General features: G+C 42.8%; 1 protein-coding gene and 1 long non-coding RNA gene across 5 annotated transcripts in view; one reads left to right on the forward strand and one right to left on the reverse strand.

Moving 5' to 3' along the window:
- The window catches only part of MYRIP (myosin VIIA and Rab interacting protein), a 266848-nt gene that overhangs the window by 71479 nt on the left and 182925 nt on the right, over nt 1–12444 (forward strand). The gene's annotated exons all lie outside the window — the stretch shown is intronic.
- Nucleotides 508–9202, reverse strand: LOC139437630 (uncharacterized). Of its 2 annotated transcripts, none has more exons than XR_011647501.1 (3): nt 9127–9202; nt 6026–6164; nt 508–850 (listed from the first exon to the last, which is right to left on the reverse strand). It is a non-coding gene; the product is annotated as an uncharacterized lncRNA (long non-coding RNA). The 2 variants fall into 2 exon arrangements; XR_011647502.1 differs by having other exon boundaries at nt 6010–6164.

Genomic DNA, 12444 nt, shown 5'->3' on the forward strand with positions numbered 1-12444 from the left:
GAGACCAGCTCAGCAATAGGTTTGCATGAAGGGAAGGCAATGCAGAACTGAAGAAATAAAAGGACAGAAAGAAAGACACGAGAGAAAATAAAGATGGGACCAGGGGACTCAATAGCTTCTGGAACTGAGAGCTTCGACCCTAATTTCTTGGCCCAGTGGTTAGGGCGTCCGTCTACCATATGGGAGGTCCACGGTTCAAACCCCAGTCCTCCTTGACCCATGTGGAGCTGGCCCATGCGCAGTGCTGATGCGCGCAAGGAGTGCCCTGCCACGCAGGGGTGTCCCCCGCGTAGGGGAGCCCCACGCGCAAGGAGTGCGCCCCGTAAGGAGAGCTGCCCAGCACGAAAGAAAGTGCAGCCTGCCCAGGAATGGCGCTGCACACATAGAGAGCTGACGTAAAAAGATGACGCAACAAAAAGAAACAGATTCCCATGCCACTGACAACAACAGAAGTGGACAAAGAAGAACATGCAGAGAATGGACAAAGAGAACAGACAACTGGGGGGGCGGGAGGGGAAATAAATAAATAAATACATCTTTTAAAAAAAAGAAATTACAAAGCAGTAGTTATTTATATTTATTTTCAAGGCTGCTTGTTATTAAAGCTGCAGTCCCTGCAGTGCTCGGGAGCAGGCCTAGACAGCGTTCCGTCTAGTCAAGGCCAGTGTTCCTAAGCCCACACTTCTTATCTGCATTATGGAAACATTTCAGTTTCAAGCCAGGTTCCCACATTCAAATTCAAGCTATTTTCCCACATCTCCTCCTTTTTTGCTTTTGGAAAGAGTGAAGGCAGATTTGAATAATTCTTGCTGCTTCGTACCCCAGAGGGTTTGTAGCGTGCATCTGCAGACTAAATACATAGAAAACAGATAGGAACAGATAATTAATATATCTCCCAGAAGACTCCTTCCCCAACTCTTAATCCATATCACAGGGTGCAGGGATCTTAATCCATCCACAACTCCTGTCATAGTTTGTGAGGCAGGAAGCAGTTGCAAATGAGCATGTTGAATGCTGGTTATTTGGGTTTGTAATTGAGAAATATCTAAGCTTAAATTGTTTTTATGACCATGCAAATGACATTTCACTGATTTCTAAGGAATATCACTGCTATTGTATACATAGGGGGTCACACAAAAACTAGATATACTCTAATCACATTGTGGGCATAAGCACATATTTACAGTTTGTAGTTCTTCTGCCAAGCTCAAAATTGCATTTTATACATAATCTATAACTGCAGTAGGTTATACAACAACAAACAAGACTTCCAACTAGCAGACATTTAATGAATAGACTTTCATTTTTCATGGGCTTAAGATTCCCAATTAGCAAGGCTATATAGGCCAGTACTCGATCAAGAATGACTTCAGTTTCCCCAGTTTGTATAGTTTGAGGCATAGGCAGCGACAAATTATTATTACTCCCCCATTTTGGGTTGTGGGGCACCTGGAAATTTAACTCATAATTTCAATGTTTTCATTGGTCCCGCTCTTAGCATCTTCACTGGACAACTCAGTGATGAATTTAAACTTATTCCATTGTTGTGACAATTCATTTTCTAGTCAGAAAATAGTCGCTGTCTTGTTATTAGAGTCCCGATGCAGTATCTGCAGCAGTGAAAGCACACCTCATCCCTCCTGAGAGCAGGAGGGGTCCAATGTCACAGCCATTGGAGTGAGCACGATGGACACTCATGGGTGAAGTCCATGAGCTGTTGGCGAGTAACAGGCAGCCAAACTGCTGGGCTAGGCACCACAAGGTCTGGTACTCATGATGATCGCCTTTCTGGTGGAGCCACTCTGCTTCTTCTCAGGTCTCAATGGTAGGGCTCTGGATCTTCATGAGGCATCTGCTTCAACAGTCCTCTAAGAGAGATGTTAGAGGAGTGGGCAGGGACGTGGTAGACAGTTACCTGTCACTGCTGGCAGGCATCCTGGATGTTTTTCCACAGATCTCTCCCCCAGAGGGTGATTTACAACAGTTCATCGTTTCTGTTTTGTTTTTAGTATTTGCAATCCACCCCTAGATAGGGATGGCAGTTTTCAGAGTGACCAGACACTATTGGGTTAAGCCTTTCACTTTTAGCAGTGCTTCCTATGCTGCACACACACAATAGCTTTTTTTGAAATATTGTACTTTTGGCCCCTTCCCAGAGTTGTGACTAAAACCCAAGGGGTACTTGTTTAGAATGCTGCCTTTGCCACAAACCCCACCCAAAGCCAATACTGGTGCTGGCCACGTCCAGTTCACAGGCTACGCCAATGTCCACCTTCTCCCTCCTTTTTATTTTTTAAAGCAGCCTGCTGGAGGTCCTCCTACTCCCATGAGGGTCCTTTCCCAATTAACACATACAACGGTTTTAATATTTGAGCTAAGTGAGGGATGAAAGATTATAAATATTTCAACAATATTACAAACTACATTAACATGAGGAAACATTGTACTTTATCAGTTACAGCAGAGGGTATAGTTTTGTCTTACCCAACCAAACAGCATTTAAGAATTTGATAGAGCAGCAGGGGCCCTGCAGCCTTTCCCAATTGTTTGCCTCTTTTAGGCTCTTAAGATAAGATACTATTGTCTCTGATGTTTCTTTTAATTCTGAAAAAAGGATTACTGGTTAACATAATGTCATCAGTAGGGTTGCAGCCACAGATGTCTTCTATGCAGCCAGACTCTTTGCCACCCAGCGGGGGCAGATGGCTGGGCTCTGCACACAGCCTTGGGAAAGCACTGCAGAAGTCCATTGCTGACTTTTCTACAGGTAGGAGAATGCAGGCTGGCTTGACTTGCCTAAGGAAATACTAAAGAAAGTCTTAGCGAGTTTTAAAACAAAGTGATAGTGACACAGTTGGATATTAATTTCTTGCAACAAACTACCAGTATTTGGGACTGCTGCATACTACAATGGTGTTACTTTAATTTACATGTTACTTTAATTTGTGGTAAGAGGTTGTGTCTGTGACACATACTATTAAATTATTACAACCATGATCAGCAACATTGTATTTTTGCCTAATATTATGCTGAAACATTGGTAAATATCCAGGAATTTTATGTACTCTTTAAGTATTCATATGAACTTTTTACTCATATAACTTCTTAACAGAGGGTTAAATAATTCTTTTAATTTTATAACACTTTTAAATACTTTCCATTCAACTTATAGGAACTTAACTATTTTATTACTTTAATTATTTCAAGGTAAAGAACAAATTTTTTTGTAATAGTTTGAAATAAAAAGATACTTTTCAGGATCTGACTTTGAAAAAGCAGGTTTGAACATTATGTTCCTTTAAAAGTGATGAGACTTGCTTCTTAAAAAACCAAGGAAACAATAAGGTTAAAGTACAAGAAGCTATTTTGATAAAACAGACTTTCTTTGTATAGTGGTTATTCAGGAGAAAAACTCTTTATAAACTTTTACTAAAACAGACTAATGAGAAACTTTGAAAAAGCAGAAAATTTCAACTTTGCATTTTAAACTTTAAAACTTTATAAGTAGACCCATCAAATCTTACTCAACATTAACGATTAAAATTCCTTTTCCACGAATTTCTGCATTTTGAGTATTCATTCATGTTTTGTCCCACATTGTACTCTTTCTTAATAACCAATCATTTTATCTTAGGACAAAATTATTTTCTGTTTCTTTAATAATAAAAACACATTCTATACATCCTACATGCATAAGTTACCAAAATGATTTTGGAAACTGTCTCCAAGCAAACTTCTTACAACATACAATTACGGTCAACACTAAACAAACTTGTTAAAATAATTCAGTTTGCTTATATGTAAATACAACTTTTCTTTATTTCAAATACCTAGTAGCATGCATACTAGAAACAGTCTTTTAAAATGACTTACTGGAATTAGCCATTTAAACACTTAAATTCAAACATGCCTCCATAAACTTCTTATAGTTATTTATAACCATATAGATTATAATTATTTTAAGACAAATTTCACCTTCACAGAATACATTCCCTTACTTAATGTTACCATAATACCTTCTACAACTTGCCACATGCATTCAAGTCCTGTCCTGCATATGTTCATTCTGATTTTATGAAAACCAGCCATCTTATTTTAGGACAACATACACTTTTTTGAACAAACATTAAATTTCAGTCAGCACTCCCACAACTTTTTTACCTTCTTAAATACTCAGTTAAGTTTTACATACTTCATTTTATCCTGTGAAGAAAAATAAACTGTTATTTTAATTAGGCAAGAACTATTTTTTACGGAGATTTATAGTAATTTCATTAATCAAGACTTACAATTTTTATCATTGTAGAGATCTTATTAACATTTAAACTTATGTATTAATATAAGTGCTTATGTAATTTTTGGCCATTTGATAGAGCTCTTTTAGAAATTTTTATTTATTAATTTGTATTACCATCCAGAGGTATCAAAATATACACTAATTCTTACTTTCATGGTATAGCTGTTTTTCAAGTTCTCCATCATTTCACATCTTAGATTATACTGCTTTTAAGATTTATTTTGGAATCCATGCTGCCTATAACATGCATGCTTGTTCTTGGAAACACTTCTATTAGTAATCAGCAACCAGTTAGGATAGCTTGAGCAGCATAAGTGCAGTTAAGTTCTTATTGAGCAGTTTAGACAGACAGTTAACGCATTTTTTGGATTACTACTCTTTAAGACTACACTAAGACTTGAAGTTCAGGAGTAAGCTATTGATTCAAAACCAAAAATTCCTTTTAACACCTTGATAAAAATTTTATCTGGTGTTAATATTTTAAAAAATAATTAGTAATTTTATTAATTTGGCTAACTAGGCCCAATCAGAATCAGCATGGAAACAAAACAGAACACCAGTGTTGCCATATTTTCTTCCTCTTCTAGCAGCTTAGTTCTATTAGCCCCACTAGCCCACAGCCACTTTAACATGTAGGCAGCAGGGCCTTTGCTAGAATATTTTCCTTACCTTTGTCAACACTTTAACAGAGAATGTTTTTACAAGCATGATTTCACTAACCAAGGGTCTTATTTAGCACTTTTGCCTGTATGGGACATTGTATGTGTGAGTTAACCTTTCCTTATACAAGTGGCTCTACATGATTTCTCTCCATTCTAGCCTGCAAGATGCCCTGTTGTAAAGCTGACAACTTTGGGTGAGCATCTCTGGGTATGGGAGGGGGAGGAGGTGTCAGCGGAGGGGAAAGTGGCTTTCTAAAGTCAATTAGGAAACGGCCTTTGGCCCAGTGGTTAGGGCGTCCGTCTACCACATGGGAGGTCCGCGGTTCAAGCCCCGGGCCTCCTTGACCCATGTGGAGCTGGCCCATGCGCAGTGCTGATGCGCGCAAGGAGTGCCGTGCTACACAGGGGTGTCCCCCACGTAGGGGAGCCCCACGCGCAAGGAGTGCACCCATAAGGAGAGCCGCCCAGCGCAAAGGAGGGAGCAGCCTGCCGAGGAATGGCGCCGCCCACACTTCCTGTGCCGCTGACGACAACAGAAGCAGACAAAGAAACAAGACGCAGCAAAAAAGACACAGAAAACAGACAACCGGGGGGAGGGGAATTAAATAAATAAAAATAAATCTTTAAAAATAAAAAACAAAAAAAACACCAGCTTCCCATGGCACAGTCACTTCCCTTAACCAGCAGGAGGGACTGCAATATTAAAAAATAAATAAATAAAAAATAAAGTCAATTAATGAAGGAGCTGAAGGCAAAACTTTAGATTTAGTATAAAAACAGATTTAATAATAGTCCAAGTGTGCCAAATAATAAGAGGGAGCAAAATACCTTGTACATGTAATTTTTAATCTCTTTTTTCTACTCGTTCCTAATCTCCTAATTCTAACCTTCCCATTGCTGGGAACTATGAGCAGTGTTTTTCTATAATCTCCAAGAGTTCTAAAATATGAGACTCACTGGCCTCGGCTCCTCTTGCCTTGAGGAGTTGTTTTAGCAGACAGACATATGGGTGAACTGTCTCCGTTTCCCATGGCAACCCTGCTAAGATACCTGAGAATGTCCTTACATGCCGAGGACGTGGAAGGCCTTCTCAGCCACTCAGGGCTCTGCGTCCTGACAGCACCTGTGGTTTCCCTCGAAGCGGTTCTTCTTCCCCTCAAGGCCCTGTTCAGGCGCCAGTTGCTGAGACCAGCTCAGCAATGGGTCTGCACGAAGGGAAGACGACGCAGAACAGAAGAAATAAAAGGACAGAAAGAAAGACACAAGAGAGAAATTAAAGATGGGACCAGGGGACTCAACAGCTTCTGGAACTGAGAACCTCGACCCTAGTTTCCACATCGTATTTTTTAGAAATTACAAAGCAGTAGTCATCTATGTTGACTTTCCAGGCTGCTTGTTATTAAAGCTGCAGCCCCTGCAGTGCTAGGGGGCAGGGCACACAAAGTTCAAACACCTCCACATGCAAACAGTTTTCGTGCTGACCAGACAGCGGTCCGTCTAGTCAAGGCCGGTGTTCCTAAGCCCACACTTCTTATCTGTATTATGGAGATATTTCAACTTCAAGCCAGGTTCCCACATTCAAATTCAAGCTATTTTCCCACAGTATTCTTTAAATTAGGTTTGACAATTGAAGCAAACCAAGTTATAAAACTGTCTAATATATGTAGAGGAAATATTTAAGGCAATGACATTATAAGTAGGGGATAGTAAAAGGACATAAAGAGAAGCAAGGTTGTATTTCACCTGAACTGACGAAATGACACCAGTAAATTGTGATAAGTTTTGAAAATCTATGTCATACCTACCAATCATTTGAAATCTATACAAAGAGATATACTCCAAAAGATCAAAATGGAACTCTAAAAAAGTGTTCAAGTAACCCACAGGAAGGCAGTACAAAAAAATGCAAACCCAGAGAAATGAAAACCAGAATAAACAGAAAACCAAAAAATCAAATGACAGCCATAAGCCCTCGAATACCAATAACTGCTGAAAGGGATGGAGAAGGACGGACTGAAGGAAGAATGGCATAGAGCCATGGAAGCAACAGTCTGGACTAAAACTACCTCCTCAGGCAAGACAGCACGTCCACCGTGTGTGTGGAAAGGGGCCTGCAGGCAGAGGGGCAGGCTGCTTGCCCTGGGGCTTAGAGGTGGCAGAGCTTGCACCCTTCTGTTCAGGGAGTGATGCCCGCCCCGTGGTTGAGATGGTGGGCCTGTGCCCTGGTGTTGGCAGAGAGCCCAGCCACCATCCTCATGCTCAGAAAAGTGGGCTCTGTGTCCAGGCATTGAGGAGAGCCTGGCCACCATCCCAGTGCTCAGAGAGCGTGGGGCCCATGCCCCTGTGTTCAGGAGAGCATGGCCTCTTTGTAAGGTGGCAGGTGAGGTTGCTCCTGCCTCAAGCCTGGAAGACAAGGCATCAAGCCACAGAGGTCTCTCAGAGATCTAATGGATCTCTGAGGTCTAATGGAGTTTGCCTTGCTGGGTTTTGGGCTGGTTGGGGATCCGTGACCCATATGTTCCTTCCAATTTGTCCTTTCTGGAATGGGAACGTTTATTCTATGCCTGTCCCTCCATTGTATATTGGAAGCAGATAACTTGTTTTCTAGGTTTCATAGATCTCTCAGAGTAATTTTGCCCCAAGATAGATCAGAATCATAACTGATTTTGATTAGACTTTGCACGTAACACTATTTTAAAATGGCTTAAGGCTTTTGGGATGTTGTGATGGAATGAACGTGTTTTGCAAGTGGGAAGAACATGTCTTTTTGGTGTATAGAGGGTGGGTTATTGGAGATCTAATCGTGTCCCCCACAAAGGCATGTTCAGATCCTAAGCCCTGGTGCTCTGGGTGTGAGCCCGCTTGTAAATAGAATGTTTAAAGGTGTTATTAGTTAAGGTGCCCAAACTGAATGAGGGTGGGCCTTCATCCAATAGGACCAAATCCTTGGGAGCAAAGGAAATTGAACATGGAAGGAGGAGATGCCAATGGGAGCATCCAGAAACTGGAAATCGATGGAACTTGGAAGAGAAAGGAGAAGAGGCTGCCATGTACATTGTCATGTGACTGACAAACCAAGGAACCCCAAAGATTGCTGGTCAATGAGAAGTTACCAGCCCTGGGAGGAAACAAGTTTTCTGGCTTCTAAACCTACGAGCCCATAAATTCCTGTTGTTAAGCCCAGCCACAGTATAGCAACTCTTTGGTTATTATATAACCCACAGAAGCTGAGAAACAAATGATTACATTAAATGTAAATGGTTTTAAATATACTGGTTAAAGACACAGATTAGCTGAGTGGGTAAAAAGACAGGACTCAACTATACACTGTCTACAAAAAACTCATCTCAAATATAATGATATAGGCAGGTTGACAGTAAAAGTATGGAGAAAGTTATATCATGTGAAAAATAATTTAAAAAAACAAACCAAGAGTGGCTATATTAATGTAAGATAAAGTAGACTTCAGAGCCAAGATAATTACCAGAGATGAGGGGGAAAGTTCATAATGTAAAAGGGTTGAACCACCAAAAAGACATAGCAATGCTAAACATGTATGTGCCAAACAATAGAGCTTGAAAATGTATGCAGCAAAAAATGAATGACCTAAGAGGAGAAAGACAAATCCACTATTAGTTATGGAAACTTCAACAACCTCTCCCACTATTGATTAAACAACTGGTCAGAAAATCAGCAAGAGTAAAGAAGAATTCAGCAACACTATCAACCAACAGATCTAGTTGACATTTATAGAACACTCCACCTAACAACAGTAGAATAAACATATTTAAATGCCCATGTAACATATACTGAGATATACCATATCCTGAGCCATAAAACAAACCTGAACACTTTTTTAAGACTAGAAATCATTCAGAGTATGTTGCCTGTCCACAATGAAATCAAACTAGAAATCATTAACAGATATCAGGAAGGTATTGGCAGACACAAAGAGCAATGGAACAGAGTAGAGAATCCAGAAATAGACCCACACAAATATGCCCACTGAATTGTGCTAACTCTGATGGTATCTGGGTAAGTATTTAAACAAGGACAGGATACTCAACATCTCTAGAAACTGCTCCAAAATAAATGAACCTCTAATAAACTAGATTAATCTAGAAGCCGTGATTTGGGCAAAATTCTCTATTAAGCTTTCTGACTTACCGTTCATCTCATTATAAAGTTATTAGCTCAGCAGTAAGAATCTTTTAGAGCAGGGGTTGGCAAACTGTAGTCCTGCAGACCAAATATGACCTGCCACCTGTTGTTAGAAATGAAGTTTTATTGGCACATAGCTACCCCATTGTTTACATATTCTCTGTAACTGCTTTGGCACTACCAAAGAAGAGTTGAATAGGTCTGCAGAGACTCTGTGCCCTGGAAAGCCAAAATATTTACTATCTCTACCTTTACAGAAAAGTTCAGTAAATCAGACTACAAAGGTCCCTCATAGATTCAGCCTTTCACACCTTCTTATTACTGAAAATCCCTCCTCGTCATTCTGTTCTACTTCGCTTTCCATGTAGGAAATTTACACATTTTTCTAAATCCCAAGAAAAATCAATGGAGAAATCATGAAAATGGGAAAAAGTGCCATCATTTTCCTGTGAGAACTAGACTTAGTAGTCAACATAGAGACGTCTTGATTGGGTGTTAAGCATAAGCAGGAAACACTGACACTTGGAGACACACGGAGAGGTTTAAGGTGGACATTTCTAGGAACTAGAACAAGAGGACTTAGGAGAGAAGAGGCCAAGATCTAATCTTGTGTAAAGCTCTTGCCATATTATGGCCCCATTTGCTGCTAACATGAGTGATTTTGTAAGTAAAATAAGAATAAGTTTATAGACATAAAATACTTTATACAAATTCTGTGAGTCATGTTCTAAGCTATAGCAAGTTTCGGAAAGCACAGTAAGTCCTTGCATTGGCAGTTTCAACATGCTGTGAATAGTGCTGTTAAGCTTTCTAGGAGATCTGAATGCCATGTTGTTCTAATACTACCAGATAATGTTTGACCTTTCTCCCCTCAGTGTTGGCTATTTGCCGTAGGCTACAGTCCTTTGTAAATTATGCAGAATGAATATTTCTTTTTGTTAAATGTAGTTTTAGATACCTATAATAACAGGTCGAGTATGAAGACTATTGGAAGTATTTGAAGAATAATTTAGGATTTCAGGATTCCCAAGAATTTCCAGAAATTGCAATTTCTTAACCCAAATTCCGAAGATTAGCATCAGTGGGGACTTTGAAACACTAGCCTTGGCTGCAGGCCCTTCGAGGCAGGAGCCAGAGCAAAGCGTGGCAAGGGGTGGGGGTTGATGGAGTTGGATGGAGATGGGAACGAGAGAGGGGCCCCCAAGGTGACGTCCGCAGGCTGACGTGGGACGTAGCGTGTGCGCGTGGCCTGAGCGCCGCAGTGTCTCCAGGAAGCACACAGGACACGGCAGGGGATTGCCAGCTCTTCACTGATGTTGACTCTGTGGGAACGTGCACATTGGCCTGTGCTGAGTACACACCAGGTGTGCTGTGCGGAAACCCGGGAGGGAGGGGGACGAACCAGGAGGACGGGGTGCAGCAGCCTGCAGAAGTGTTTACTTCAGAGGAGCCAGGGCTCCCCACCCAACACGCACGCAGGAAGTGAGCGCGGCGTTGTTTCCTTTACATCCTTTATGTCTTCTAGGAAATGCTCTAAGAGAAACGACCCTCTGATAAGCTAGACTGTGATTTGTATACTATGTTTATGTATGTATGTAATGCGTATAGCTCCTGAAGTGATGAAACTGGAGCAAGTCCAAGTTGCCGTTCTTCAGGTTCTCAGATCTGGAAGCCCCCTGCCTTGTGGTCTGGCTCAGTTCGGGGACTTATAGACTTGGTCTCATTTAGTCCCACATTAATTGGGTCAGATACACTTTATTAGCTCCAGTTTTCAGCTGAAGAAACGGATGCAGTGTGGTCAGGGCACTGGCCGAGGGCCACCCAGCTTAGCAATGGAGCGAAAGCCCAAGCTGTCCTCCTCTCCGCGCCGCGCGCTGACCGCTGTGCCCAGCCCAGGTTGAGTCGCTTTGTGCTCCCGGTCGTTGACTCGTTGATGGTAGAGCTGGAGGGGCTCAGGAGCCCCCGAGGGGCCGTGGGTGCTTCCACAGGCCGGATGATTTCATCCTACGGTGGAGAAGAGCTCCCCGAGATGTTAGCAATTGCGCACCTCTGTGCAAAGTCAAGGAGTAGAATGTCAAGGAGAAAGCGGGTCTCGTGATTCTTTCTCTCAGACCATCTGCTCTTCTCTCGGCCTTCACTTTCACCGTTAACGGGGACAGCTGAGCCTCCGGTCGGTGGAGAGCTGCAGGCTGCCTCTCTCCTGCCTGTCCCTGCCCGCCCAGTGCCGGCTGTTCTGGAAGCCCAGGCTGAGCTCCCTCTTTCCCCGCAGACGCCCTGTGCTTCCTTCATCCGGGCGGTCGAAAGCGGGGGCCTGGATCCAGCTCTTCCACAGCAGCCTGACCGACCGTCCCCCAAGACCGAGCGGCCTCGGCGTATTTGGGGGTAACGTGCCTGTTTGCCAGAACAGCTCAGCGCTGCTCCTTACACTTCTTACTCTGAGTGAAAAACAATCTCTCCTAAGCGTTTGGACCCTTCCTTCGCCAGGGCTTCTGAGTGGAAGTCCGGTGGTTCGGCTCCGGCCCTCGGCCTCTCCGCCTTGGAGGAGGACGCTCCTGGAGAGCGCTTCAGCTGGCAAAGGCCTGCAGGCGGGTGCCAGGCCGTCCTGCTCTCTGTGCCCAGGTCTGGCCACCAGTTGCTCACCTGGCAGCAGCCGGAGAAACTGGAGAAAGGCATCCACGCTTGAGCCCCAAGGAGAAGAGCTTAAACCAAACATTGCTGCAGAATGGCCAGAGGCCGGAAAGTTGTGGTTTAATAAGGAAAACGAAAGCCACTAATGATTTGTTTCTGCTCCGTTATGGCCACTGCTGACTTCAGCTTCCAAAGCGAGAGTAAATTTTGTTTAGCGGCATTAAGAGAGCATTTGGGTTCCCTAAATCACAACCAGGGGAGAAATAACCTATTACATGACAGGTATGCGCTTTTGTAGAAGAGGGATAGTTTAGAACCAGGGATTTAAATCACAGGTAGAATTATAAAGGGAAAGAGAGGAGGATTAAAATGGGGAGAGAAGGAAGGGCGAGTGTCCAGAGGGGCGGCTGGCACCCACCGTGGCTGGACTGTGTCTCCATGCCAGGGGAGGCCGGGTGGCTCGGCACCCACCGTGGGGCCAGGCCAGGAGCGGAAGCTGCTCTGTGCTCCCCTCTGGTCATTCCTCCAAGAGTAATGCCAGACCTGGCTTCTGGAGGCATAAATTAATCTACCTGCTTTGAACTTTCTGTAAATGGAATCAAGAGTGTATCTCTTCCAGTCGGGCCTCTTTTGTTCAGCCGTCTATCTGCATGTGGTTCTAGGTGCTTCATTCTCAGAGCTATAGTAACGGATTGC

The sequence above is a fragment of the Dasypus novemcinctus genome, chromosome 26 (assembly GCF_030445035.2).
Source record: "Dasypus novemcinctus isolate mDasNov1 chromosome 26, mDasNov1.1.hap2, whole genome shotgun sequence".
Classification (NCBI taxonomy): Eukaryota; Metazoa; Chordata; class Mammalia; order Cingulata; family Dasypodidae; genus Dasypus; species Dasypus novemcinctus.